This window comes from Corvus hawaiiensis, unplaced genomic scaffold (assembly GCF_020740725.1).
Source record: "Corvus hawaiiensis isolate bCorHaw1 unplaced genomic scaffold, bCorHaw1.pri.cur scaffold_32_ctg1, whole genome shotgun sequence".
NCBI lineage: Eukaryota > Metazoa > Chordata > Aves > Passeriformes > Corvidae > Corvus > Corvus hawaiiensis.
The window spans coordinates 519976-547681 of NW_025963366.1; the positions used below are offsets into that span (position 1 = coordinate 519976).

The 27706-nt window shown below is 55.5% G+C and overlaps 1 protein-coding gene across 1 annotated transcript in view; it reads right to left on the reverse strand.

Annotated features, from left to right (window-relative positions):
- The window catches only part of LOC125320969 (zinc finger protein 208-like), a 430705-nt gene that overhangs the window by 209103 nt on the left and 193896 nt on the right, over nt 1-27706 (reverse strand). The gene's annotated exons all lie outside the window — the stretch shown is intronic.

Genomic DNA, 27706 nt, shown 5'->3' on the forward strand with positions numbered 1-27706 from the left:
CCTGGGGCATCTTCCTCTTCCTCACAGCTTTCTCCTCCATCCGGCCAAGGTTTGGGAATGGGAACTCCTGCAATGGGGAAAAACAAGGTGTGAGCGCATTGGGTTGGGCGTTCCTCCTGCCCAAGTCCATCTCTAGAAGTCACCGGGCCTCTGGTGTCCATAAAAACCTCCAAAACACCAAGATTCAGTTCAAAAGAAGCCTCCTGCGAGTTCCCCCTCTCTGGTCCCTCTACTTTGAGCTTCTGGGGGCTCCCTCGTGTCCCTGCTGCTGGGGGTCCTGAATGTATTGGGTTTCCCCCACCTGCTTGGTCCCCACCCACCCCAGGCTGCCTGGCGTCCCTGGAATTACAAGGCTCCCTCCACTTTGGTCTCCAAACTTGGAGATCCTTTGTGTCCCTCTTCTCTGGCATCCCCTCACTTAGGAATGCTGGGGGGCTTTGGGAGTCCTGGGGTCCCTTCTCCCCTTATTCTCTGCTTCAGGGAGCCAGGGCTCCAAGGCATCCCCCCTTTCCCACTTGAGGGTCCTGGCAATCCTTGAGGTCCCCCCTCTCTGAGGTCTCCACTTCAGGGTGCAGGCAATCACAGGGTTCACCCTCTCCACATTCCCTCTCCTCCAGATTGCTGGGGTTCCCCCAGTCCCGATATTGTTCCTCTCTGCTCTCCTCCCTCTGTGGGTCCCAAGGTGCCCCTGCTCTGGCTCTTCTGGGGGGTCCCACAACCCCCTGGCTCTGGGCTGAAAGCAGCAGTGCCTGACCCAGGAAGGCCAACTCTCACTGCGGGGTAGGGACCTGGCATCCCCCCGCCCACCTTGGGGGCTCTGCTGGCAGCAGCTACCAGGACTGCCAGAAAAACCCTTCCTGGGGACACCCCAGCATCCCCCAGAGGCTCTTTTCACCTCAGCTTTGGAGTCCTGCAAGCTCCAAACAGCTCCTCCCAAAAAACACTGTGCTGCTTTTAAGGGAAACTGGCAGGAGAAATGAACCCACCTCAACCACCTCAAGAGAGAGTTCCGGTCGGGCTCACAATTCATTAAAGAGATTACAATAAACACAGCAATCAAGAGAAAACTGGTTTAAGCCACAAAGACTGAGTACAACCTGGCACCGTGCTGGTCAGAGTGATGGTGGAGATCCTACCACGTGGTGGTCACAGTCTTGTCAAAAGTGCTGGTCCTGTGGAAGTTCTGCTCCTCCTCTGGATCCCTTGAGCAGCAGTGGTTTCCTAGTTCCCCCAAGCCAGATTTTATATGCTCAGGTTCAGGTGGAAATGCTCAGTACCTCCCCCAGGTCAGGGAGGTTCACAATGGAATGATGTCATTCTCTGAGTCACAGGATATTTTGGGAGTCCTTGATTGTCTAAGTCCTTGCAGCTGCCCATTCTGCTGGTGGATAATGACCAATTAGCAGAGAAGTCCCCTCAGGCTGGGTGTGACTGCTGGTTGTTGTGGGTTTGTTTTTCTTTTCAGGAATTTTGTCCCATCTGAAAGGAAGAGGCAGTGAGGGCAGGGGGTTGCCCAGGAGACAATCAGGGGCAATTAGGAAACAAAAGAAATGGCCACGCCTCCTCACATACCATGGTGATGGCTCAGCCAGAGAAACCAGAGTTTGGAAGTGGTGGCTGGGGAGTGAGCTCTCTGGCTGGGGGGTTGGTTCTCAGCAATGGCAGAGATCCCATGAGAGGTTGGGGGCAAACCGAGACTTTGCTGATGTGTGGGGTCTGGGCTCTGCTCCCTTTGCTCGACAATCGGAGGCACAGCGGTCACCTGTGGTGCTCGCAGTGGGTGCCTGTCCTTACCAAGATGGGGCTGCACTGTGCCTTGCTCTTGGCGTCTGCCCCCTTGTTTTACTGCTTCTCCTGGCTGCCAACACCAACTGCTGCTCAATCAGATCTGCTGCCTTCACCACTTCTGCCAGCTGCCGGTGAGTGACGCTGAGGTCCAGTGCTGCCTGATCGGACCTGCCTGCCTTTGCTGTTTGCTGCCCGCTGCCGGGGTTGGTGCTGAGACACATTGCTGTCCCGTGAGGCTGCAAAAGGAGAGCTGTCCCCTGTGCCCTCTTGCCCCAGCTGCCACTGCCAGCTGGAGAGGCTGCTGCGTGGAGTTACAGAGGAAGCTGCCACTGCTGCATCGCGTGAGCAAGAATGCTGAGAAGCGTGGAAGAAAGCTGATTACACAGGATCTGAAAACAGGAAAGGCGTCCTGTTTGTCAGGCTGCAAGCCTTCAGAAAAGAATGACAAACTGTCAAGACAACAGATTTATTAGGGGACTGTGACTGGTTTTTGAGCGAGCAGCTAAAACAGTTTCTCACACTCAAAAGTATGAACGCTCTCTAACTTTACAATAAACCCAATTCACTTACACCTACCTTGTGTCTCTCGCATCCATACATCACAATACCCAACCCGTCATCCTTCATGCTCAAGTACAAGATGGCATCACAGGTACCTGCAGGTAAGTGCAGCCATTCCGTGAGGGTTGATCAAACTTTTAGGTCAAGGGCCTTGAGGAACCCTGCTTTCAGCTCTGAATGGTCAGCCAGGTAGGTCACTTGTGGAATGGTATATATTTTTGGGCTATCCATTTTTTGATTCCTAGAGTTTGAAGAGGGACTTTACCAATTCACTGTAACCAGAATGTGAGTTTTGTAGATAGGATGCATTTTGCTACACCAATCCAAGGGTCAATCTGCAGGCCCAGATCTTTTTCAGAGTCACCGGGGCCGGTCATGTTCGGACTGTGCCGATGATGGTCCAAGCAGTGCAGTTGTTGATGCTAGAAGAGTCCTTTGTTTGCTTGATGGAAAAGCCGTGGCACTCTTCCCCTTGTGTTTTGAGACCGGGGAGATTGCAGAAGGTCTCTAATATCTTGATGTTCTGCTTCATGTTTTCCCAGGAATCGCTCAATAAGACCAGATCGTCTGCAAATGCCATCGCTGTGATGCTGTTCATTCCCCAGTGGTACCCTCTGCCACTCTCTTCCAGCTTGCAAAAGGCAACATTGGGTTGCCCTGTTTGACTCACACCTGGATCTGGATGTGGTCTGTCTGTGTTTTCTTTGTGGTGATATATGTACGGATGTTCTCATACATATTGCTCACCAAGCTGATGACATGAGGCTCCACTTCCCTTTGCTGCAGACCATGTAGGATGTGCTGGTGGCTGACGGTGTCAAAAGCCTTAGTGATGTCCACAAATACAACCCCCAGCGGTTTGTGATATTTTTTGGCAGACCGAATTACTGTTTGCAGGAGTTTCACATTTTCAGAGCATCCTGCCATTCTTATAAAGCCTCTTTGCCTTGGGTTGAGGGAGCATGCTTTAGTCGACCTTGCTGTTAATATTCTGGAGAACAGTCTTAACAGGATGGAGCCAATCATGATGGGTCTCCAGTTATTAATGTCTTGGAAATGTTCTGGTTTGGTTGACTTTGGTGTTAATACAGTCCTGCATCCCCTCACCATGTCCGAGATTTTACCTGATGTTAACCAAAGGTTGAATATCTCCATGGTCTGGGAAAACTCAGGGTCTGTCTTCTTGAGGTCCTTTAGGGTAATCCCGTCTGGACCAGGAGCTCAGCTTTTGCTCATCTCCTGCACACTCTTCTCAGTTTCTTTGGCTGTAATTAAGTCCCTGGAAGCGCTATTGTCAGCTTTCCCATTGAATTTGCAAGTTCCCAAGGCTCTTAAACTTTCCAGGTGTTTCCCATCTGTCTTTAAATGCCACACAAATTTCACTGGGTAGAATTTTGCAGGACAGGCATTCAATGTCATGCAGAGTAATCTTGGCTGATTTCCCCCAATCTAGATGGAATAGGTGCTGGAAGTGCACCTCTCCTGATTGCTCTCTTAGTCAGCCACTTCTGGCAAGGTCTTCAGGAGTTTTCTTCCTGGGTCCCTGCTTTGTTCTTATCTCGGGCTGCTGTTCTTATCTCGGGCTGATGTTCTTATCTGGCTTATCATATTGATGCATCTGAAGCAGCCCTGGGCTGACTCATTGACCAGTGATGTCATCTGCTGGCCATTAAGTACCTGCTTGAATGCCCATGGGAAGGAGTTGAGTTTCCCAGCTGAAAGACTTTGACTGAAAGTTCTCTGATAATGGGCCCGCAGCTGCCCTTCCCTCTGCTGGTTGATGTTCCCAGCTGTTCCTCCTCATTATCTGGCCAATGACTCATCCCAGCTGCTGTTCCCATGCCCACAGCTGGTTCTCTGGGCAGCAATCTCCTCTTATCACTCATCTGCTTCCCTGTCTTGGACAGAATGTGTTTGGCAATGAGTTTACTGATGGTTTTGTTTCCCCAAAACTGAGCCTTCAACCTTATCAGCAGATGCTCTTCCTCCTTAGACCAACACCTTTTGTGGGCGAAACATGGATTTAAAAGAAACATGAAGAGTTTAGTTATAGGCTAGCTGTGTTGCAATTAGTTAGAAGAGGAAGGAATTTGGGCCCAGCTAGAGTTAATTAAAATGGTTAAGAGAGCTGGACCTGAAACAGTTTTCAAGATGTTAGGAATTGCTTATGGAATAATTGCTGATCTGTCATTTGTATGTTTGCTTAGCTGTGCTTAGAATGAGGAACAGAAACATTGATAAGTTGGTCTGGGCAACAGGAACAATTACCAATTTCCTCCCTCTGTGGGAACCTATTCAAAAGTCACGCAAGAGGAAACTTAGAGATGTGGGTGGGGATGTTGCTGGCAGGTTGTTCTCCAGCTCAGGAGGCAATGTTTCCAATGTTCCTTCCCTCTCCTTGCTGCTTTTTCCCCCGTTGTTTAGTACAAAAAGTCTCGGGAGACAGCTGTCTTCTTCCACACTTGGTTGAGGTTTAAGATGTTCTTACACCTCCCATAGCCTGGGAAAACCCTCCCAAACCGTGGAAAAACAAACACACTCCTTAGTGTCAAACACACCCGATGTGTAAAACTCCAGTGTCACCAGTTCAAATGCATTTTCTGCTAAGTTAGGGAGGCCAGATGGTAAATTTAGAGAACACAGGTAGGCCCTGTTTTTACACAAGGAATCTAGATTAAAAGTTTTAGATGCCAGATCCACCCAATCAAAATGGGAAGTTTGGGTGCCGGTCAATGCCTGGTACAGGTTTATCGATGGACACATTTTAGGGATCCGGATAGTTAAAGTGTCCAAAATTTTAGGAGAGGAGGAATAAGATCAGCAGTAGACCCCTCAATAAAGTACCAAATCTTGCCAGGCACAAATCCATGGGCCAGAATTCGGGTAAAAAGCTGCACGGTCCTTACATAAAATTTGTTCAACTGTTTAGCAGGAGATTGTTGACTGGAGATTCCAATGGTACCATGCCGGGGCAGAAGTCGGCTTCGTTACACTTCAAAGGGCATACAGTGGTACCATGAGGAGGAGTGACCTTTGCAGCAGTGCCCACTTCGTAACAGGTATCTCCTCAGAAGATGGTAGTTACGCTGGCCGCTTACTCGCGCTTCATTGAATTTCTTCACTTTGACATTCAGAGCACTGGGCAGAAATCACATGGCGTCAACACCCACCTCGGGCCTTCGCGATGCTTTGTTTTAATTAAACAGTCGGATTCCCCTGGTCCGCACCAGTTCTAAGCTGGCTGCTTGGCGCCGGCCGAGGCGGGGCGCCGGCCCGGGGACCCCATCCGGGGACCCTCTGCTGAGCAATTGGACCAGGTGGTGAAAACCATGTCCTGTCCCCCTCCAGTGGCATGAGGAGATGATGATCATCCCTGGAGGAATCGCCTGATCCCCTGTGAGCCCTGGGCCTTTTTCCTCAAATGCTCAATAAACCTCTTCAGCAAATTTACACTCCGTGTCCAGGTCTCTGTGTCCGTGTGTGTTTTCCAAAGGAAATTCCCCCAAATCTCCAAGAAGTTGATCCCAGAGGTGTTGTCCTGGCCCCCTGACCATCTGCAAATCCTGTCACTGTCTCACTGTCACCTCCACACATCTCTGAGCCTGCTGGCACCTCCCAGGTTTGCTCTGAACTCCTCCCTCCTGCTCCCCACCACCAGGTGTTTCCGAGGGTCCTTTCCCAAATAGGGCCACAGGAGGATTTTCTGCCAGGGCAGAAGTGAGACCTGTGGGATTTGGTCAGACAGTTTAAAACATGACCATTTCTAAATGCTGGAAATCCAGAGGCTACAAAAAGGAAGTCTGCAGTTGGAATGGGCCATTATCCTCCTGCTTCCCGCTGCTCAGCTGGCCAAGCCCAACTCCAGAGGAGCAGATCATGGAAAGCAGAGCTGCAGGGAGTGTTGGAGACTCATTCCCAGAGAGAGAGGGAGAAAGAGTGAAGTAGGGACAAGAATTCCAATTGTTTTCTTGATCATAACCACCACAAACAGCTCTGTACTCAGTGTGCAACATCCCGATGCTGAGGCACGTTCCTGGTTTTTCACCACAAATTGCATCATTTTGGAAACTGTCCCTGGATTACAACAAAACCACAGGCCAAAAATTGACTCCGTTTGCTTCCTACATCAGAAATCATTAAACCTCTACCAAGATGCGTTTCCCTGCAGCAGAAAAGGCCACTTGATTCCTTTTGTGCTGACTTTCTCCTGAGTTCACGACTTCAGATCAACTGAAAGTGTCCCGCTACCACCAAAGGTGGCCGCCAACAACCAGGATCCAACCCCCGAGTCACCATCAAACGCGCTGGATCCGCGCCTTCCGCAGCCCAGCAGCAATTCCTGCCGCTGCCCCCTGCTCTGGGTCAGCCTGACGGGCATGGTTCTGGTGTGTGGGGCCAGCTCCCACAGGACACAGCGCTCAGACCCGCTCTGTGTCCCGCAGCTTGGGCATCTCAGGTGCTGCTCCACAGCTGCGGGGCCATTTCCCACTCTTTTTCCACCAAGGTTCCACCGCTGCTGCACTGAATGACAGAATCCCAGAATTAACCAGCTTGGAAAAGATCTGTGAGATCATCCAACACCACCTTGTCACCAGACCATGGCAGCAAGTGCCACATCCAGTCTTTCCTTGAATACCTCCAGGGACAGCGACTCCACCACCTCCCTGGGCAGCCCATTCCAATGCCCAATCACCCTTGCTGTGAAGAAACTCTTTCTAATCTCCAGCCTAAACCTCCTCTGCTGCAGCTCAAGGCTGTGTCCTCTTGTCCTGTCTCTGGTCCCTGGGAGAAGAGACCGAGCCCCACCTGGCTGCCCCCTGCTGTCAGGGAGTTGTAGAGAGTGAGAAGGTCCCCCCTGAGCCTCCTCTTCTCCAGGATAAACAACCCCAGCTCCCTCAGCCACTCCTCACGGGACTTGCATTCCACCGCTGTTCCACTGTTGCTCCGTGGCTGCTGCTGCTGCTGCTGTTCCAGCGCAGCTGCAAAACCTCCCCTGGTGCTGCTCCCACTCCAGTGCTGCTCGTCTGTGACACTGCGGGGCCTCCTGGAACCATGGGGACATTGTGACACCGCGGGGACACATGGAAGCAAAGGAACCCTGTGCCACTCCAGGATCTTGTGGAATCCACAGGCCTTGGGGAGCTGTGGGGCCTCATGGAACCAAGGATCCATTGTGATCCCTGAGGGCCTCGTGGTTCCCAGGGAGCCTTGTGACACTGTGGGGCCTCATGGAACCAAAGATCCATTGTGACACTGCAGGGCCTCATAGAACCAAAGAGACCCTGGGACAATGTGAGACCTGATGGCAGAAAGGGGGAGCCTGTGACAATGTGGGGCCTCATGGAGCCAAGGCGACCCTGACATAATGTGGGACCTCACAGCAGAAAGGGGACTCTGTAACAATGTGGGGCCTCGTGGAACCAAGGACCATTGTGACACCACAAGGGCTCATGGCACCAGAGGGATCCTGTGACACCGTGCGACCTCGTGGCCCAAAGGAGAACCTGTGACACTGTGGGGCCTCAGGGAATCAAGGGGACTCAGAGACATGGTGGGGGCTCCTGGTTCTCAGTCTCTTCTGACACTTGTCTCCATCTACACAGAAGCCAAACAGGGCAGCCTGAGCCTCTGCATCCAGAATATTCCTGTCTCCATGGCAGGATGCTCCTGCTCACAGTGGTGCTGTGTGTTCCCTCTGCTCCCTGGGGGAATTGCATCCTACAAGACACAGCGACCACTCCGGTAGCCGACACCACAGGGCAGGGCCTCCTTCTGGGTGGCAGCAGAGACATCTTTCACTCCATCAGAATGCTCAGAGCCCCGTCCAATGTGGTCTGGAATGTTTCCAGGCACGGGGCATCCACCAGCTCGCTGGCAAATCTGTGCCAGTGTTTCACCACTCTCAGCATCAAGAATTTTCCTTATCTCTGCTCTGAACCCACTCTCTTTCAGTTGAAAACAATCTCTCCTTGTCCCCCTGACAAAGGCCCTCCGGAAACATTTCTCCACATGTTTCCGAGGAGGTGCTTTGAAGTCTGAAAGGTCACACTGGGGTGTCCCCACGGCCTTTTCTGCTCCAGGCTGAACAGGTCCAACTATCCCAGCCTGTCTCTGTCACAGAGCTGCTCCAGTCCCCCGAGCATCTTGGTGGCCTCCTCTGGAAGTGCTCCACGAGCTCCGAGTCTTTCCTGTGCTGAGGACCCTCTTGTCAATTGTTTTTACAGAAGACGCAGTCGCTAGGAGAGGGGAAACTCATCCTTCCTGAAATGCTGGCACAAGAGCAGGGACAGTTTCTGCAGGGCTGAGACACAGCCCCGAGGGAGGCAGGGACATTCCCATGGCGTCCCTGCAGCTGGGGGCCAATCTGCCGGCACTGGGAGCCTCTGTGTGTGTCCAGCTCATTCTCCCACGGCCGTTGGCACGTGGTCAGCGGCCAGCGTCCAATGCCATCCCCCTGATTGGCACTGATCTCCAAGGCAGCCTGGAGCTCTCCTGGGCCAATGTTCCCTAATTAGGACCCTGAGGACACTTCCTCAATTCTTGTCCAAACCAACTTCAGCACACCAAAGACGTCACAGCACTTGTCCATGAGGTCAAGAATCCCCCATGGGGACACTCTGCTCTCTCCTCCATGGGGCACAAAGCAGCAACACTCCCAAGGAAAATCTTCCCCCGTGGGCCCTGCGGCTCCTTGGGAAGTTCCAGAGCAAAGAGTCAAGGCAGGCGCCTGAAATGCTTTCCCAGCTGGCCCACAACACATCTCGGATGGATCCACAGTGTCCCTGGGAAAGACAGAAGCAGAACCCTTCACTAATGCCCTGGAACGTCCAACAGGAACCAAAGCCATGAACAGCTCTCAGGAACCACTTCTCAGTGGATTTTAACTTCTTGGAAGCCCAAGGAGTCTGAATGTCTTCCTGGAGCCTCGGGCCCTGGGCAAACAGGGCTTATCAGAGATGCTGGCAGGGGACCATCATCGCTCCTCCTCCCAGGACACCTCTCTTTGCCCAATTAGCTCCAAGTGGCTGCCTGGGGACAAGCTCCTCTTTCTCCACTTCCCCTTGGATGGGCACTTCCTGCTCAGGTCCAGCGCTGGCCTGGGCCCAGGGCCAGGACATTGCAGAGACCCTCTGTGGGAACAAGGGACTTGGGGAGCTGTGGGCATGTCCCAGGCAGGGACAGTGCTGGCGTCTGAGCCTTGTTGGGGATGGGTATTACAGGTGGGCATATCCCACAGATGGGGTCCTGGAAGCACACATGTGTGGGGCAGCTGTGCAGAGCGGGCCCCAGGTGCTCTGGTGTGCCCAGGTGTGACAGTGTGAGGGTCTGGGTAGGGCATCTTCCCCTCTGGACTCTGCTCTGGGGCTGGAGATGGGACTGGTTTGAGGCCTGCAATGCAAGAAAACGAGGTGGTGTGAATTTAGGAAGTGCCACACCTGAGTAATTCCCCAAGCCTCAGCATTGTATGCAGCTGATCACCACCCCCAGTGCTCCCCAGTGCTCCCCAGTGTCTCTAGTGACTGGAGATCCCAGTTATGAGGTTGATCACATTGCCCATGACACTGTTCTTCTCCCACATATTGGGTCTGGGACTGGGCTCAGCTCTGGCGTGTCCCACAGGGAAAGCTCTGGGAGGGAAGGGGCAGCGGGAGATGGGGGATCTGGCTGTGGGGGCTGCAGGAGGATGGATTGTGGTGGAGTGGGGGTTGTCCCCACAGGGTCCCCAGCTGCCTTTGGCTCCCTACCCCCCCCAGGGCCTTGGCCCCCGCAGGTGCCTGGGCCATTCCAGGGGCAGCTGCCCCGTGCAGGAAGCTGGAGGGATGCCAGGCAAGGGGGCTGGATGCGTGCCGCAGGTGGGATGGACTCTGTGCCAGGGCCGGGCTTGTGGCCAGGGCTGGGGGCTGTGCCAAGCCGGGCTTTGGCCTGGGGGCTGTCGGGGAGGGTGCAGCGAGGAGTCCCGGCAGGGATAAAGGTGCTCCTGGCCCGGTGCAGCCTCAGCCAGTGCTGCCCAGTGCGAGAGGAAGATGAAGGTGGCTGTGCTCAGCGTGGCCCTGCTCTTCTCCATCCTGCTGTGCCTCCCGGCACAGGCCAAGGTGAGGCACCAGCCAAACAGGTCCCCACACCCTGCCCTTTCTGGCCTCTCATCCCACCCTTTTGGTGTCCCTTCAGGAATTTCCTCCCGGCTCTCTCCTCTATGTCCTAGCCAGCCTCCCCAAATGCCCTCCCACTGACCATTCCCAAGCCCTTTCCTTCCATGCCCCCCCCCAGTCCTTTGCTTTTCTTCCTGGCCACTGCAGCGCTGTCTCCTGATACCATTCCTGGACTCACCCCCAGCTCCCAAACCCTCTCTCAGTCCTGTCGCTTTTGTCCTCGCCCATCCCCGTTCTTCTTTCCCCACCAAGCCCCTCCCTTGCACTCCCATGTCCCTACACCACAATTCCTTTCTCCTGCCCTGTACCTTACACCGTGCCCCTTCCACGGCCCCAGCCACGTCCCTTGGCTCCTCAGTTTACCCCAGGTCAGTGTCTTTGGGTCTCCCCCAGCTCCAAACAGATCTCCTTGGAGGCCCTGAATTCCCATCCCTTTGCCTCCGCCCTGCTCCCTGCACCCGTGTTCCCCCCTCAGCCCCACAAGGTCCAATCCAGACCAAGCCTTTGTTGTCCTTTCCCAGGCACTCCTGGAAGGAACCCAAGATGATCTCCAGGAGGTGAGTGGGGGGCTGGGACTGGAGGGCATCCCCTCTGGTAATTGGGGGGCACTTTGGTTCCTCCCATCCCTTGCTGGCACTGGGGACATCCCAGTGACCAGCGAGATCTCCTAGTCTCTCTGCAGGTGGATGTAGACAATGTCGACATCCTGAAGACGCCTCAGGTGGGTACCAGGAGTTCTGCCGGTGTCAGACCCTCCCCTCGCACGGCCACCACACCCCAGGCCATCCCATGCTGCCCCAGCACAGCCCAGTGCAGCCCTGCTGACACCCCAGACACCTCCCCTGCCCCACGGATCCTTCCCAGGGAACCCCTTGCCCAGGGCCCCTGTTGCATTCCCATCCCAGGCCCCCCAGCACCCCCCGCATGGTCCAGGCCACAGCCCCTGCCCCAGCTGTGCCTCTTGGCCAGGACCCCACTGCCGCTGGGCAGGAGCACAGCAGCTCCTGCACCCCATTGCTGCCCGCAGGCCCCTTCCCCAAGGACCCCTTTGCTTTCCCTTTTCCTCCCAGTGCAGCCCAGTGCCCCCAGTGTGTCTCTAACGCTGCCTTTGTCCCCAGCCTGCTCTGTGTAAAAAGCTGGAGGCTCTTCTGCGGGTGAAGCGCCTGGCTGCCTCTCTGGATGCCTAGGTGAGCAGTGCCTGCAGGGAGAGGGCTGGGGCCAAGGCCCCTCTCATGTCCCAGTGGGCACCAGAGGTCACCTTCTGCGAATGTCTTTTAGAATTGCAAGTTGTGGGGACTATGGTGTCCTTTTCCCTACCAGTGGAATGAGGAGATGATCATCCCTGGAGGAATCCCCTGAACCCTTCGAGCCCAGGGCCATTTGCCCCTGACTAATCAATACACCCTTTTGGCAAAGCTACGCTCTGTGTCCGTGTGTCTGTGTCCGTGTGTGCTTTCCTAAGGAAATTCCCCCAAATCTCCAAGAAGTTGATCCCCGAGGTGTTGTCCTGTCCCCGTGACCATCTGCACATCCCATCACTGTCTCACTGTCACCTCCACACATCTCTGAGCCTGCTGGCACCTCCCAGGTTTGCTCTGAACTCCTCCCTCCTGCTCCCCACCACCAGGAATGACCATGGGAGCTCAGACTAGGAGCACCCAGGCTAGGGATGGATAAGGGGCACCTGGCAGAGGCGGGAGGAATCCCCCATTTCAGGGGGGTTGTGGGGTGCAAGGGGGGCAGCTGAGTCCCCTCCCAGATCCAGGGCTACAAACCGGGGACAAGATGCCTCAAGTGCCTCAGCTGAATCGTTTCCCTCAGCCCTTGGCCCGGCAAGTCTCTGGCTGCAGCACAACCTCTGCAGGAGACTTTCCAATGTGTACTAGTTTGAAAACAAACCAGTGGGAGGCACCAAGTCAGAATAACAATTTAATGGAAATTAAAGAAAAGGGAGAAAAAAGTAAAAGAAAACACTGTCAAACTGACAGAGTCAAGGTACAACCTGACACCCTGTTAGGCACGGTGGTGGTAGCAATCTGGTAGAATGGTGGCTGCAGTCCCCTGAAGCAGTGATCCTGTAGTAAAAGAGTCTGCTCTTCCTCAGAAAGTCCAATGGTGGCTGTGTAGCTCCTGTCCTCTGGAAATCCAGTGGGAAGGGTTGTCTCTGGTGGTCAGAGTCCCAGATTATATCCAGGATGGGATGCTTGGTTCCTCCCTCTGGGTGGAGCATCTCACAATGGGGTAATGAGTCATGAGGCAAAGTGTTGATTAGGCTCATTAACAGAAGATAGTCCGGAGTGAGTTATCTCTGAGTCAGGCGGCAGGACAATGATGGGCAATTAACAGAAAGATAGTCTGGGGGAAGGAGGCAAGGAAACAGTGCCCCACCTGGTTTCAACAGCTCCTGAGGATGGTAATAGAATACACTGCAACCCAGGACACAATGGGAAGACAAAAGGAAGGAATTGGTCCTTCCCTCTCCCTCAGCCTTCCTCCTTGTGCTGATCTTCTTGTCATCCCTTAGCAAAACCAACCAAAACTCATCTGCAGTGAGGTGTTTCCAAGGGTCCGTTCCCAAATAGGGCCACAGGAGGATTTTTCTGCCAGGGCAGAAGTCAGACCTGTGGGATTTGGTCAGACAGTTTAAAACATGACCGTTTCTAAATGCTGGAAATCCAGAGGCTACAAAAAGGAAGTCTGCAGTTGGAATGGGCCATTATCCTCCTGCTTCCCGCTGCTCAGCTGGCCAAGCCCAACTCCAGAGGAGCAGATCATGGAAAGCAGAGCTGCAGGGAGTGTTGGAGACTCATTCCCAGAGAGAGAGGGAGAAAGAGTGAAGTAGGGACAAGAATTCCAATTGTTTTCTTGATCATAACCACCACAAACAGCTCTGTACTCAGTGTGCAACATCCCGATGCTGAGGCACGTTCCTGGTTTTTCACCACAAATTGCATCATTTTGGAAACTGTCCCTGGATTACAACAAAACCACAGGCCAAAAATTGACTCCGTTTGCTTCCTACATCAGAAATCATTAAACCTCTACCAAGATGCGTTTCCCTGCAGCAGAAAAGGCCACTTGATTCCTTTTGTGCTGACTTTCTCCTGAGTTCACGACTTCAGATCAACTGAAAGTGTCCCGCTACCACCAAAGGTGGCCACCAACAACCAGGATCCAACCCCCGAGTCACCATCAAACGCGCTGGATCCGCGCCTTCCGCAGCCCAGCAGCAATTCCTGCCGCTGCCCCCTGCTCTGGGTCAGCCTGACGGGCATGGTTCTGGTGTGTGGGGCCAGCTCCCACAGGACACAGCGCTCAGACCCGCTCTGTGTCCCGCAGCTTGGGCATCTCAGGTGCTGCTCCACAGCTGCGGGGCCATTTCCCACTCTTTTTCCACCAAGGTTCCACCGCTGCTGCACTGAATGACAGAATCCCAGAATTAACCAGCTTGGAAAAGATCTGTGAGATCATCCAACACCACCTTGTCACCAGACCATGGCAGCAAGTGCCACATCCAGTCTTTCCTTGAATACCTCCAGGGACGGCGACTCCACCACCTCCCTGGGCAGCCCATTCCAATGCCCAATCACCCTTGCTGTGAAGAAACTCTTTCTAATCTCCAGCCTAAACCTCCTCTGCTGCAGCTCAAGGCTGTGTCCTCTTGTCCTGTCTCTGGTCCCTGGGAGAAGAGACCGAGCCCCACCTGGCTGCCCCCTGCTGTCAGGGAGTTGTAGAGAGTGAGAAGGTCCCCCCTGAGCCTCCTCTTCTCCAGGATAAACAACCCCAGCTCCCTCAGCTGCTGCTCACGGGACTTGCATTCCACCGCTGTTCCACTGTTGCTCCGTGGCTGCTGCTGCTGCTGCTGTTCCAGCGCAGCTGCAAAACCTCCCCTGGTGCTGCTCCCACTCCAGTGCTGCTCGTCTGTGACACTGCGGGGCCTCCTGGAACCGTGGGGACATTGTGACACCGCGGGGACACATGGAAGCAAAGGAACCCTGTGCCACTCCAGGATCTTGTGGAATCCACAGGCCCTGGGGAGCTGTGGGGCCTCATGGAACCAAGGATCCATTGTGATCCCTGAGGGCCTCGTGGTTCCCAGGGAGCCTTGTGACACTGTGGGGCCTCATGGAACCAAAGATCCATTGTGACACTGCAGGGCCTCATAGAACCAAAGAGACCCTGGGACAATGTGAGACCTGATGGCAGAAAGGGGGAGCCTGTGACAATGTGGGGCCTCATGGAGCCAAGGCGACCCTGACATAATGTGGGACCTCACAGCAGAAAGGGGACTCTGTAACAATGTGGGGCCTCGTGGAACCAAGGACCATTGTGACACCACAAGGGCTCATGGCACCAGAGGGATCCTGTGACACCGTGCGACCTCGTGGCCCAAAGGAGAACCTGTGACACTGTGGGGCCTCAGGGAATCAAGGGGACTCAGAGACACGGTGGGGGCTCCTGGTTCTCAGTCTCTTCTGACACTTGTCTCCATCTACACAGAAGCCAAACAGGGCAGCCTGAGCCTCTGCATCCAGAATATTCCTGTCTCCATGGCAGGATGCTCCTGCTCCCAGTGGTGCTGTGTGTTCCCTCTGCTCCCTGGGGGAATTGCATCCTACAAGACACAGCGACCACTCCGGTAGCCGACACCACAGGGCAGGGCCTCCTTCTGGGTGGCAGCAGAGACATCTTTCACTCCATCAGAATGCTCAGAGCCCCGTCCAATGAGGTCTGGAATGTTTCCAGGCACGGGGCATCCACCAGCTCGCTGGCAAATCTGTGCCAGTGTTTCACCACTCTCAGCATCAAGAATTTTTTTATCTCTGCTCTGAACCCACCCTTTTTTAGTTGAAAACAATCTCCCCTTGTCCCCTTGACAAAGGCCCTCCGGAAACATTTCTCCACATGTTTCCGAGGAGGTGCTTTGAAGTCTGAAAGGTCACACTGGGGTGTCCCCACGGCCTTTTCTGCTCCAGGCTGAACAGGTCCAACTATCCCAGCCTGTCTCTGTCACAGAGCTGCTCCAGTCCCCCGAGCATCTTGGTGGCCTCCTCTGGAAGTGCTCCACGAGCTCCGAGTCTTTCCTGTGCTGAGGACCCTCTTGTCAATTGTTTTTACAGAAGACGCAGTCGCTAGGAGAGGGGAAACTCATCCTTCCTGAAATGCTGGCACAAGAGCAGGGACAGTTTCTGCAGGGCTGAGACACAGCCCCGAGGGAGGCAGGGACATTCCCATGGCGTCCCTGCAGCTGGGGGCCAATCTGCCGGCACTGGGAGCCTCTGTGTGTGTCCAGCTCATTCTCCCACGGCCGTTGGCACGTGGTCAGCGGCCAGCGTCCAATGCCATCCCCCTGATTGGCACTGATCTCCAAGGCAGCCTGGAGCTCTCCTGGGCCAATGTTCCCTAATTAGGACCCTGAGGACACTTCCTCAATTCTTGTCCAAACCAACTTCAGCACACCAAAGACGTCACAGCACTTGTCCATGAGGTCAAGAATCCCCCATGGGGACACTCTGCTCTCTCCTCCATGGGGCACAAAGCAGCAACACTCCCAAGGAAAATCTTCCCCCGTGGGCCCTGCGGCTCCTTGGGAAGTTCCAGAGCAAAGAGTCAAGGCAGGCGCCTGAAATGCTTTCCCAGCTGGCCCACAACACATCTCGGATGGATCCACAGTGTCCCTGGGAAAGACAGAAGCAGAACCCTTCACTAATGCCCTGGAACGTCCAACAGGAACCAAAGCCATGAACAGCTCTCAGGAACCACTTCTCAGTGGATTTTAACTTCTTGGAAGCCCAAGGAGTCTGAATGTCTTCCTGGAGCCTCGGGCCCTGGGCAAACAGGGCTTATCAGAGATGCTGGCAGGGGACCATCATCCCTCCTCCTCCCAGGACACCTCTCTTTGCCCAATTAGCTCCAAGTGGCTGCCTGGGGACAAGCTCCTCTTTCTCCACTTCCCCTTGGATGGGCACTTCCTGCTCAGGTCCAGCGCTGGCCTGGGCCCAGGGCCAGGACATTGCAGAGACCCTCTGTGGGAACAAGGGACTTGGGGAGCTGTGGGCATGTCCCAGGCAGGGACAGTGCTGGCGTCTGAGCCTTGTTGGGGATGGGTATTACAGGTGGGCATATCCCACAGATGGGGTCCTGGAAGCACACATGTGTGGGGCAGCTGTGCAGAGCGGGCCCCAGGTGCTCTGGTGTGCCCAGGTGTGACAGTGTGAGGGTCTGGGTAGGGCATCTTCCCCTCTGGACTCTGCTCTGGGGCTGGAGATGGGACTGGTTTGAGGCCTGCAATGCAAGAAAACGAGGTGGTGTGAATTTAGGAAGTGCCACACCTGAGTAATTCCCCAAGCCTCAGCATTGTATGCAGCTGATCACCACCCCCAGTGCTCCCCAGTGCTCCCCAGTGTCTCTAGTGACTGGAGATCCCAGTTATGAGGTTGATCACATTGCCCATGACACTGTTCTTCTCCCACATATTGGGTCTGGGACTGGGCTCAGCTCTGGGCTGTCCCACAGGGAAAGCTCTGGGAGGGAAGGGGCAGCGGGAGATGGGGGATCTGGCTGTGGGGGCTGCAGGAGGATGGATTGTGGTGGAGTGGGGGTTGTCCCCACAGGGTCCCCAGCTGCCTTTGGCTCCCTATCCCCCCCAGGGCCTTGGCCCCCGCAGGTGCCTGGGCCATTCCAGGGGCAGCTGCCCCGTGCAGGAAGCTGGAGGGATGCCAGGCAAGGGGGCTGGATGCGTGCCGCAGGTGGGATGGACTCTGTGCCAGGGCCGGGCTTGTGGCCAGGGCTGGGGGCTGTGCCAAGCCGGGCTTTGGCCTGGGGGCTGTCGGGGAGGGTGCAGCGAGGAGTCCCGGCAGGGATAAAGGTGCTCCTGGCCCGGTGCAGCCTCAGCCAGTGCTGCCCAGTGCGAGAGGAAGATGAAGGTGGCTGTGCTCAGCGTGGCCCTGCTCTTCTCCATCCTGCTGTGCCTCCCGGCACAGGCCAAGGTGAGGCACCAGCCAAACAGGTCCCCACACCCTGCCCTTTCTGGCCTCTCATCCCACCCTTTTGGTGTCCCTTCAGGAATTTCCTCCCGGCTCTCTCCTCTATGTCCTAGCCAGCCTCCCCAAATGCCCTCCCACTGACCATTCCCAAGCCCTTTCCTTCCATGCCCCCCCCCAGTCCTTTGCTTTTCTTCCTGGCCACTGCAGCGCTGTCTCCTGATACCATTCCTGGACTCACCCCCAGCTCCCAAACCCTCTCTCAGTCCTGTCGCTTTTGTCCTCGCCCATCCCCGTTCTTCTTTCCCCACCAAGCCCCTCCCTTGCACTCCCATGTCCCTACACCACAATTCCTTTCTCCTGCCCTGTACCTTACACCGTGCCCCTTCCACGGCCCCAGCCACGTCCCTTGGCTCCTCAGTTTACCCCAGGTCAGTGTCTTTGGGTCTCCCCCAGCTCCAAACAGATCTCCTTGGAGGCCCTGAATTCCCATCCCTTTGCCTCCGCCCTGCTCCCTGCACCCGTGTTCCCCCCTCAGCCCCACAAGGTCCAATCCAGACCAAGCCTTTGTTGTCCTTTCCCAGGCACTCCTGGAAGGAACCCAAGATGATCTCCAGGAGGTGAGTGGGGGGCTGGGACTGGAGGGCATCCCCTCTGGTAATTGGGGGGCACTTTGGTTCCTCCCATCCCTTGCTGGCACTGGGGACATCCCAGTGACCAGCGAGATCTCCTGGTCTCTCTGCAGGTGGATGTAGACAATGTCGACATCCTGAAGACGCCTCAGGTGGGTACCAGGAGTTCTGCCGGTGTCAGACCCTCCCCTCGCACGGCCACCACACCCCAGGCCATCCCATGCTGCCCCAGCACAGCCCAGTGCAGCCCTGCTGACACCCCAGACACCTCCCCTGCCCCACGGATCCTTCCCAGGGAACCCCTTGCCCAGGGCCCCTGTTGCATTCCCATCCCAGGCCCCCCAGCACCCCCCGCATGGTCCAGGCCACAGCCCCTGCCCCAGCTGTGCCTCTTGGCCAGGACCCCACTGCCGCTGGGCAGGAGCACAGCAGCTCCTGCACCCCATTGCTGCCCGCAGGCCCCTTCCCCAAGGACCCCTTTGCTTTCCCTTTTCCTCCCAGTGCAGCCCAGTGCCCCCAGTGTGTCTCTAACGCTGCCTTTGTCCCCAGCCTGCTCTGTGTAAAAAGCTGGAGGCTCTTCTGCGGGTGAAGCGCCTGGCTGCCTCTCTGGATGCCTAGGTGAGCAGTGCCTGCAGGGAGAGGGCTGGGGCCAAGGCCCCTCTCATGTCCCAGTGGGCACCAGAGGTCACCTTCTGCGAATGTCTTTTAGAATTGCAAGTTGTGGGGACTATGGTGTCCTTTTCCCTACCAGTGGAATGAGGAGATGATCATCCCTGGAGGAATCCCCTGAACCCTTTGAGCCCAGGGCCATTTGCCCCTGACTAATCAATACACCCTTTTGGCAAAGCTACGCTCTGTGTCCGTGTGTCTGTGTCCGTGTGTGCTTTCCTAAGGAAATTCCCCCAAATCTCCAAGAAGTTGATCCCCGAGGTGTTGTCCTGTCCCCGTGACCATCTGCACATCCCATCACTGTCTCACTGTCACCTCCACACATCTCTGAGCCTGCTGGCACCTCCCAGGTTTGCTCTGAACTCCTCCCTCCTGCTCCCCACCACCAGGAATGACCATGGGAGCTCAGACTAGGAGCACCCAGGCTAGGGATGGATAAGGGGCACCTGGCAGAGGCGGGAGGAATCCCCCATTTCAGGGGGGTTGTGGGGTGCAAGGGGGGCAGCTGAGTCCCCTCCCAGATCCAGGGCTACAAACCGGGGACAAGATGCCTCAAGTGCCTCAGCTGAATCGTTTCCCTCAGCCCTTGGCCCGGCAAGTCTCTGGCTGCAGCACAACCTCTGCAGGAGACTTTCCAATGTGTACTAGTTTGAAAACAAACCAGTGGGAGGCACCAAGTCAGAATAACAATTTAATGGAAATTAAAGAAAAGGGAGAAAAAAGTAAAAGAAAACACTGTCAAACTGACAGAGTCAAGGTACAACCTGACACCCTGTTAGGCACGGTGGTGGTAGCAATCTGGTAGAATGGTGGCTGCAGTCCCCTGAAGCAGTGATCCTGTAGTAAAAGAGTCTGCTCTTCCTCAGAAAGTCCAATGGTGGCTGTGTAGCTCCTGTCCTCTGGAAATCCAGTGGGAAGGGTTGTCTCTGGTGGTCAGAGTCCCAGATTATATCCAGGATGGGATGCTTGGTTCCTCCCTCTGGGTGGAGCATCTCACAATGGGGTAATGAGTCATGAGGCAAAGTGTTGATTAGGCTCATTAACAGAAGATAGTCCGGAGTGAGTTATCTCTGAGTCAGGCGGCAGGACAATGATGGGCAATTAACAGAAAGATAGTCTGGGGGAAGGAGGCAAGGAAACAGTGCCCCACCTGGTTTCAACAGCTCCTGAGGATGGTAATAGAATACACTGCAACCCAGGACACAATGGGAAGACAAAAGGAAGGAATTGGTCCTTCCCTCTCCCTCAGCCTTCCTCCTTGTGCTGATCTTCTTGTCATCCCTTAGCAAAACCAACCAAAACTCATCTGCAGTGAGGTGTTTCCAAGGGTCCGTTCCCAAATAGGGCCACAGGAGGATTTTCTGCCAGGGCAGAAGTCAGACCTGTGGGATTTGGTCAGACAGTTTAAAACATGACCGTTTCTAAATGCTGGAAATCCAGAGGCTACAAAAAGGAAGTCTGCAGTTGGAATGGGCCATTATCCTCCTGCTTCCCGCTGCTCAGCTGGCCAAGCCCAACTCCAGAGGAGCAGATCATGGAAAGCAGAGCTGCAGGGAGTGTTGGAGACTCATTCCCAGAGAGAGAGGGAGAAAGAGTGAAGTAGGGACAAGAATTCCAATTGTTTTCTTGATCATAACCACCACAAACAGCTCTGTACTCAGTGTGCAACATCCCGATGCTGAGGCACGTTCCTGGTTTTTCACCACAAATTGCATCATTTTGGAAACTGTCCCTGGATTACAACAAAACCACAGGCCAAAAATTGACTCCGTTTGCTTCCTACATCAGAAATCATTAAACCTCTACCAAGATGCGTTTCCCTGCAGCAGAAAAGGCCACTTGATTCCTTTTGTGCTGACTTTCTCCTGAGTTCACGACTTCAGATCAACTGAAAGTGTCCCGCTACCACCAAAGGTGGCCACCAACAACCAGGATCCAACCCCCGAGTCACCATCAAACGCGCTGGATCCGCGCCTTCCGCAGCCCAGCAGCAATTCCTGCCGCTGCCCCCTGCTCTGGGTCAGCCTGACGGGCATGGTTCTGGTGTGTGGGGCCAGCTCCCACAGGACACAGCGCTCAGACCCGCTCTGTGTCCCGCAGCTTGGGCATCTCAGGTGCTGCTCCACAGCTGCGGGGCCATTTCCCACTCTTTTTCCACCAAGGTTCCACCGCTGCTGCACTGAATGACAGAATCCCAGAATTAACCAGCTTGGAAAAGATCTGTGAGATCATCCAACACCACCTTGTCACCAGACCATGGCAGCAAGTGCCACATCCAGTCTTTCCTTGAATACCTCCAGGGACGGCGACTCCACCACCTCCCTGGGCAGCCCATTCCAATGCCCAATCACCCTTGCTGTGAAGAAACTCTTTCTAATCTCCAGCCTAAACCTCCTCTGCTGCAGCTCAAGGCTGTGTCCTCTTGTCCTGTCTCTGGTCCCTGGGAGAAGAGACCGAGCCCCACCTGGCTGCCCCCTGCTGTCAGGGAGTTGTAGAGAGTGAGAAGGTCCCCCCTGAGCCTCCTCTTCTCCAGGATAAACAACCCCAGCTCCCTCAGCCGCTCCTCACGGGACTTGCATTCCACCACTGTTCCACTGTTGCTCCGTGGCTGCTGCTGCTGCTGCTGTTCCAGCGCAGCTGCAAAACCTCCCCTGGTGCTGCTCCCACTCCAGTGCTGCTCGTCTGTGACACTGCGGGGCCTCCTGGAACCGTGGGGACATTGTGACACCGCGGGGACACATGGAAGCAAAGGAACCCTGTGCCACTCCAGGATCTTGTGGAATCCACAGGCCCTGGGGAGCTGTGGGGCCTCATGGAACCAAGGATCCATTGTGATCCCTGAGGGCCTCGTGGTTCCCAGGGAGCCTTGTGACACTGTGGGGCCTCATGGAACCAAAGATCCATTGTGACACTGCAGGGCCTCATAGAACCAAAGAGACCCTGGGACAATGTGAGACCTGATGGCAGAAAGGGGGAGCCTGTGACAATGTGGGGCCTCATGGAGCCAAGGCGACCCTGACATAATGTGGGACCTCACAGCAGAAAGGGGACTCTGTAACAATGTGGGGCCTCGTGGAACCAAGGACCATTGTGACACCACAAGGGCTCATGGCACCAGAGGGATCCTGTGACACCGTGCGACCTCGTGGCCCAAAGGAGAACCTGTGACACTGTGGGGCCTCAGGGAATCAAGGGGACTCAGAGACACGGTGGGGGCTCCTGGTTCTCAGTCTCTTCTGACACTTGTCTCCATCTACACAGAAGCCAAACAGGGCAGCCTGAGCCTCTGCATCCAGAATATTCCCGTCTCCATGGCAGGATGCTCCTGCTCCCAGTGGTGCTGTGTGTTCCCTCTGCTCCCTGGGGGAATTGCATCCTACAAGACACAGCGACCACTCCGGTAGCCGACACCACAGGGCAGGGCCTCCTTCTGGGTGGCAGCAGAGACATCTTTCACTCCATCAGAATGCTCAGAGCCCCGTCCAATGTGGTCTGGAATGTTTCCAGGCACGGGGCATCCACCAGCTCGCTGGCAAATCTGTGCCAGTGTTTCACCACTCTCAGCATCAAGAATTTTTTTATCTCTGCTCTGAACCCACCCTTTTTTAGTTGAAAACAATCTCCCCTTGTCCCCTTGACAAAGGCCCTCCGGAAACATTTCTCCACATGTTTCCGAGGAGGTGCTTTGAAGTCTGAAAGGTCACACTGGGGTGTCCCCACGGCCTTTTCTGCTCCAGGCTGAACAGGTCCAACTATCCCAGCCTGTCTCTGTCACAGAGCTGCTCCAGTCCCCCGAGCATCTTGGTGGCCTCCTCTGGAAGTGCTCCACGAGCTCCGAGTCTTTCCTGTGCTGAGGACCCTCTTGTCAATTGTTTTTACAGAAGACGCAGTCGCTAGGAGAGGGGAAACTCATCCTTCCTGAAATGCTGGCACAAGAGCAGGGACAGTTTCTGCAGGGCTGAGACACAGCCCCGAGGGAGGCAGGGACATTCCCATGGCGTCCCTGCAGCTGGGGGCCAATCTGCCGGCACTGGGAGCCTCTGTGTGTGTCCAGCTCATTCTCCCACGGCCGTTGGCACGTGGTCAGCGGCCAGCGTCCAATGCCATCCCCCTGATTGGCACTGATCTCCAAGGCAGCCTGGAGCTCTCCTGGGCCAATGTTCCCTAATTAGGACCCTGAGGACACTTCCTCAATTCTTGTCCAAACCAACTTCAGCACACCAAAGACGTCACAGCACTTGTCCATGAGGTCAAGAATCCCCCATGGGGACACTCTGCTCTCTCCTCCATGGGGCACAAAGCAGCAACACTCCCAAGGAAAATCTTCCCCCGTGGGCCCTGCGGCTCCTTGGGAAGTTCCAGAGCAAAGAGTCAAGGCAGGCGCCTGAAATGCTTTCCCAGCTGGCCCACAACACATCTCGGATGGATCCACAGTGTCCCTGGGAAAGACAGAAGCAGAACCCTTCACTAATGCCCTGGAACGTCCAACAGGAACCAAAGCCATGAACAGCTCTCAGGAACCACTTCTCAGTGGATTTTAACTTCTTGGAAGCCCAAGGAGTCTGAATGTCTTCCTGGAGCCTCGGGCCCTGGGCAAACAGGGCTTATCAGAGATGCTGGCAGGGGACCATCATCGCTCCTCCTCCCAGGACACCTCTCTTTGCCCAATTAGCTCCAAGTGGCTGCCTGGGGACAAGCTCCTCTTTCTCCACTTCCCCTTGGATGGGCACTTCCTGCTCAGGTCCAGCGCTGGCCTGGGCCCAGGGCCAGGACATTGCAGAGACCCTCTGTGGGAACAAGGGACTTGGGGAGCTGTGGGCATGTCCCAGGCAGGGACAGTGCTGGCGTCTGAGCCTTGTTGGGGATGGGTAGTACAGCTGGGCATATCCCACAGATGGGGTCCTGGAAGCACACATGTGTGGGGCAGCTGTGCAGAGCGGGCCCCAGGTGCTCTGGTGTGCCCAGGTGTGACAGTGTGAGGGTCTGGGTAGGGCATCTTCCCCTCTGGACTCTGCTCTGGGGCTGGAGATGGGACTGGTTTGAGGCCTGCAATGCAAGAAAACGAGGTGGTGTGAATTTAGGAAGTGCCACACCTGAGTAATTCCCCAAGCCTCAGCATTGTATGCAGCTGATCACCACCCCCAGTGCTCCCCAGTGCTCCCCAGTGTCTCTAGTGACTGGAGATCCCAGTTATGAGGTTGATCACATTGCCCATGACACTGTTCTTCTCCCACATATTGGGTCTGGGACTGGGCTCAGCTCTGGGCTGTCCCACAGGGAAAGCTCTGGGAGGGAAGGGGCAGCGGGAGATGGGGGATCTGGCTGTGGGGGCTGCAGGAGGATGGATTGTGGTGGAGTGGGGGTTGTCCCCACAGGGTCCCCAGCTGCCTTTGGCTCCCTATCCCCCCCAGGGCCTTGGCCCCCGCAGGTGCCTGGGCCATTCCAGGGGCAGCTGCCCCGTGCAGGAAGCTGGAGGGATGCCAGGCAAGGGGGCTGGATGCGTGCCGCAGGTGGGATGGACTCTGTGCCAGGGCCGGGCTTGTGGCCAGGGCTGGGGGCTGTGCCAAGCCGGGCTTTGGCCTGGGGGCTGTCGGGGAGGGTGCAGCGAGGAGTCCCGGCAGGGATAAAGGTGCTCCTGGCCCGGTGCAGCCTCAGCCAGTGCTGCCCAGTGCGAGAGGAAGATGAAGGTGGCTGTGCTCAGCGTGGCCCTGCTCTTCTCCATCCTGCTGTGCCTCCCGGCACAGGCCAAGGTGAGGCACCAGCCAAACAGGTCCCCACACCCTGCCCTTTCTGGCCTCTCATCCCACCCTTTTGGTGTCCCTTCAGGAATTTCCTCCCGGCTCTCTCCTCTATGTCCTAGCCAGCCTCCCCAAATGCCCTCCCACTGACCATTCCCAAGCCCTTTCCTTCCATGCCCCCCCCCAGTCCTTTGCTTTTCTTCCTGGCCACTGCAGCGCTGTCTCCTGATACCATTCCTGGACTCACCCCCAGCTCCCAAACCCTCTCTCAGTCCTGTCGCTTTTGTCCTCGCCCATCCCCGTTCTTCTTTCCCCACCAAGCCCCTCCCTTGCACTCCCATGTCCCTACACCACAATTCCTTTCTCCTGCCCTGTACCTTACACCGTGCCCCTTCCACGGCCCCAGCCACGTCCCTTGGCTCCTCAGTTTACCCCAGGTCAGTGTCTTTGGGTCTCCCCCAGCTCCAAACAGATCTCCTTGGAGGCCCTGAATTCCCATCCCTTTGCCTCCGCCCTGCTCCCTGCACCCGTGTTCCCCCCTCAGCCCCACAAGGTCCAATCCAGACCAAGCCTTTGTTGTCCTTTCCCAGGCACTCCTGGAAGGAACCCAAGATGATCTCCAGGAGGTGAGTGGGGGGCTGGGACTGGAGGGCATCCCCTCTGGTAATTGGGGGGCACTTTGGTTCCTCCCATCCCTTGCTGGCACTGGGGACATCCCAGTGACCAGCGAGATCTCCTGGTCTCTCTGCAGGTGGATGTAGACAATGTCGACATCCTGAAGACGCCTCAGGTGGGTACCAGGAGTTCTGCCGGTGTCAGACCCTCCCCTCGCACGGCCACCACACCCCAGGCCATCCCATGCTGCCCCAGCACAGCCCAGTGCAGCCCTGCTGACACCCCAGACACCTCCCCTGCCCCACGGATCCTTCCCAGGGAACCCCTTGCCCAGGGCCCCTGTTGCATTCCCATCCCAGGCCCCCCAGCACCCCCCGCATGGTCCAGGCCACAGCCCCTGCCCCAGCTGTGCCTCTTGGCCAGGACCCCACTGCCGCTGGGCAGGAGCACAGCAGCTCCTGCACCCCATTGCTGCCCGCAGGCCCCTTCCCCAAGGACCCCTTTGCTTTCCCTTTTCCTCCCAGTGCAGCCCAGTGCCCCCAGTGTGTCTCTAACGCTGCCTTTGTCCCCAGCCTGCTCTGTGTAAAAAGCTGGAGGCTCTTCTGCGGGTGAAGCGCCTGGCTGCCTCTCTGGATGCCTAGGTGAGCAGTGCCTGCAGGGAGAGGGCTGGGGCCAAGGCCCCTCTCATGTCCCAGTGGGCACCAGAGGTCACCTTCTGCGAATGTCTTTTAGAATTGCAAGTTGTGGGGACTATGGTGTCCTTTTCCCTACCAGTGGAATGAGGAGATGATCATCCCTGGAGGAATCCCCTGAACCCTTTGAGCCCAGGGCCATTTGCCCCTGACTAATCAATACACCCTTTTGGCAAAGCTACGCTCTGTGTCCGTGTGTCTGTGTCCGTGTGTGCTTTCCTAAGGAAATTCCCCCAAATCTCCAAGAAGTTGATCCCCGAGGTGTTGTCCTGTCCCCGTGACCATCTGCACATCCCATCACTGTCTCACTGTCACCTCCACACATCTCTGAGCCTGCTGGCACCTCCCAGGTTTGCTCTGAACTCCTCCCTCCTGCTCCCCACCACCAGGAATGACCATGGGAGCTCAGACTAGGAGCACCCAGGCTAGGGATGGATAAGGGGCACCTGGCAGAGGCGGGAGGAATCCCCCATTTCAGGGGGGTTGTGGGGTGCAAGGGGGGCAGCTGAGTCCCCTCCCAGATCCAGGGCTACAAACCGGGGACAAGATGCCTCAAGTGCCTCAGCTGAATCGTTTCCCTCAGCCCTTGGCCCGGCAAGTCTCTGGCTGCAGCACAACCTCTGCAGGAGACTTTCCAATGTGTACTAGTTTGAAAACAAACCAGTGGGAGGCACCAAGTCAGAATAACAATTTAATGGAAATTAAAGAAAAGGGAGAAAAAAGTAAAAGAAAACACTGTCAAACTGACAGAGTCAAGGTACAACCTGACACCCTGTTAGGCACGGTGGTGGTAGCAATCTGGTAGAATGGTGGCTGCAGTCCCCTGAAGCAGTGATCCTGTAGTAAAAGAGTCTGCTCTTCCTCAGAAAGTCCAATGGTGGCTGTGTAGCTCCTGTCCTCTGGAAATCCAGTGGGAAGGGTTGTCTCTGGTGGTCAGAGTCCCAGATTATATCCAGGATGGGATGCTTGGTTCCTCCCTCTGGGTGGAGCATCTCACAATGGGGTAATGAGTCATGAGGCAAAGTGTTGATTAGGCTCATTAACAGAAGATAGTCCGGAGTGAGTTATCTCTGAGTCAGGCGGCAGGACAATGATGGGCAATTAACAGAAAGATAGTCTGGGGGAAGGAGGCAAGGAAACAGTGCCCCACCTGGTTTCAACAGCTCCTGAGGATGGTAATAGAATACACTGCAACCCAGGACACAATGGGAAGACAAAAGGAAGGAATTGGTCCTTCCCTCTCCCTCAGCCTTCCTCCTTGTGCTGATCTTCTTGTCATCCCTTAGCAAAACCAACCAAAACTCATCTGCAGTGAGGTGTTTCCAAGGGTCCGTTCCCAAATAGGGCCACAGGAGGATTTTCTGCCAGGGCAGAAGTGAGACCTGTGGGATTTGGTCAGACAGTTTAAAACATGACCGTTTCTAAATGCTGGAAATCCAGAGGCTACAAAAAGGAAGTCTGCAGTTGGAATGGGCCATTATCCTCCTGCTTCCCGCTGCTCAGCTGGCCAAGCCCAACTCCAGAGGAGCAGATCATGGAAAGCAGAGCTGCAGGGAGTGTTGGAGACTCATTCCCAGAGAGAGAGGGAGAAAGAGTGAAGTAGGGACAAGAATTCCAATTGTTTTCTTGATCATAACCACCACAAACAGCTCTGTACTCAGTGTGCAACATCCCGATGCTGAGGCACGTTCCTGGTTTTTCACCACAAATTGCATCATTTTGGAAACTGTCCCTGGATTACAACAAAACCACAGGCCAAAAATTGACTCCGTTTGCTTCCTACATCAGAAATCATTAAACCTCTACCAAGATGCGTTTCCCTGCAGCAGAAAAGGCCACTTGATTCCTTTTGTGCTGACTTTCTCCTGAGTTCACGAC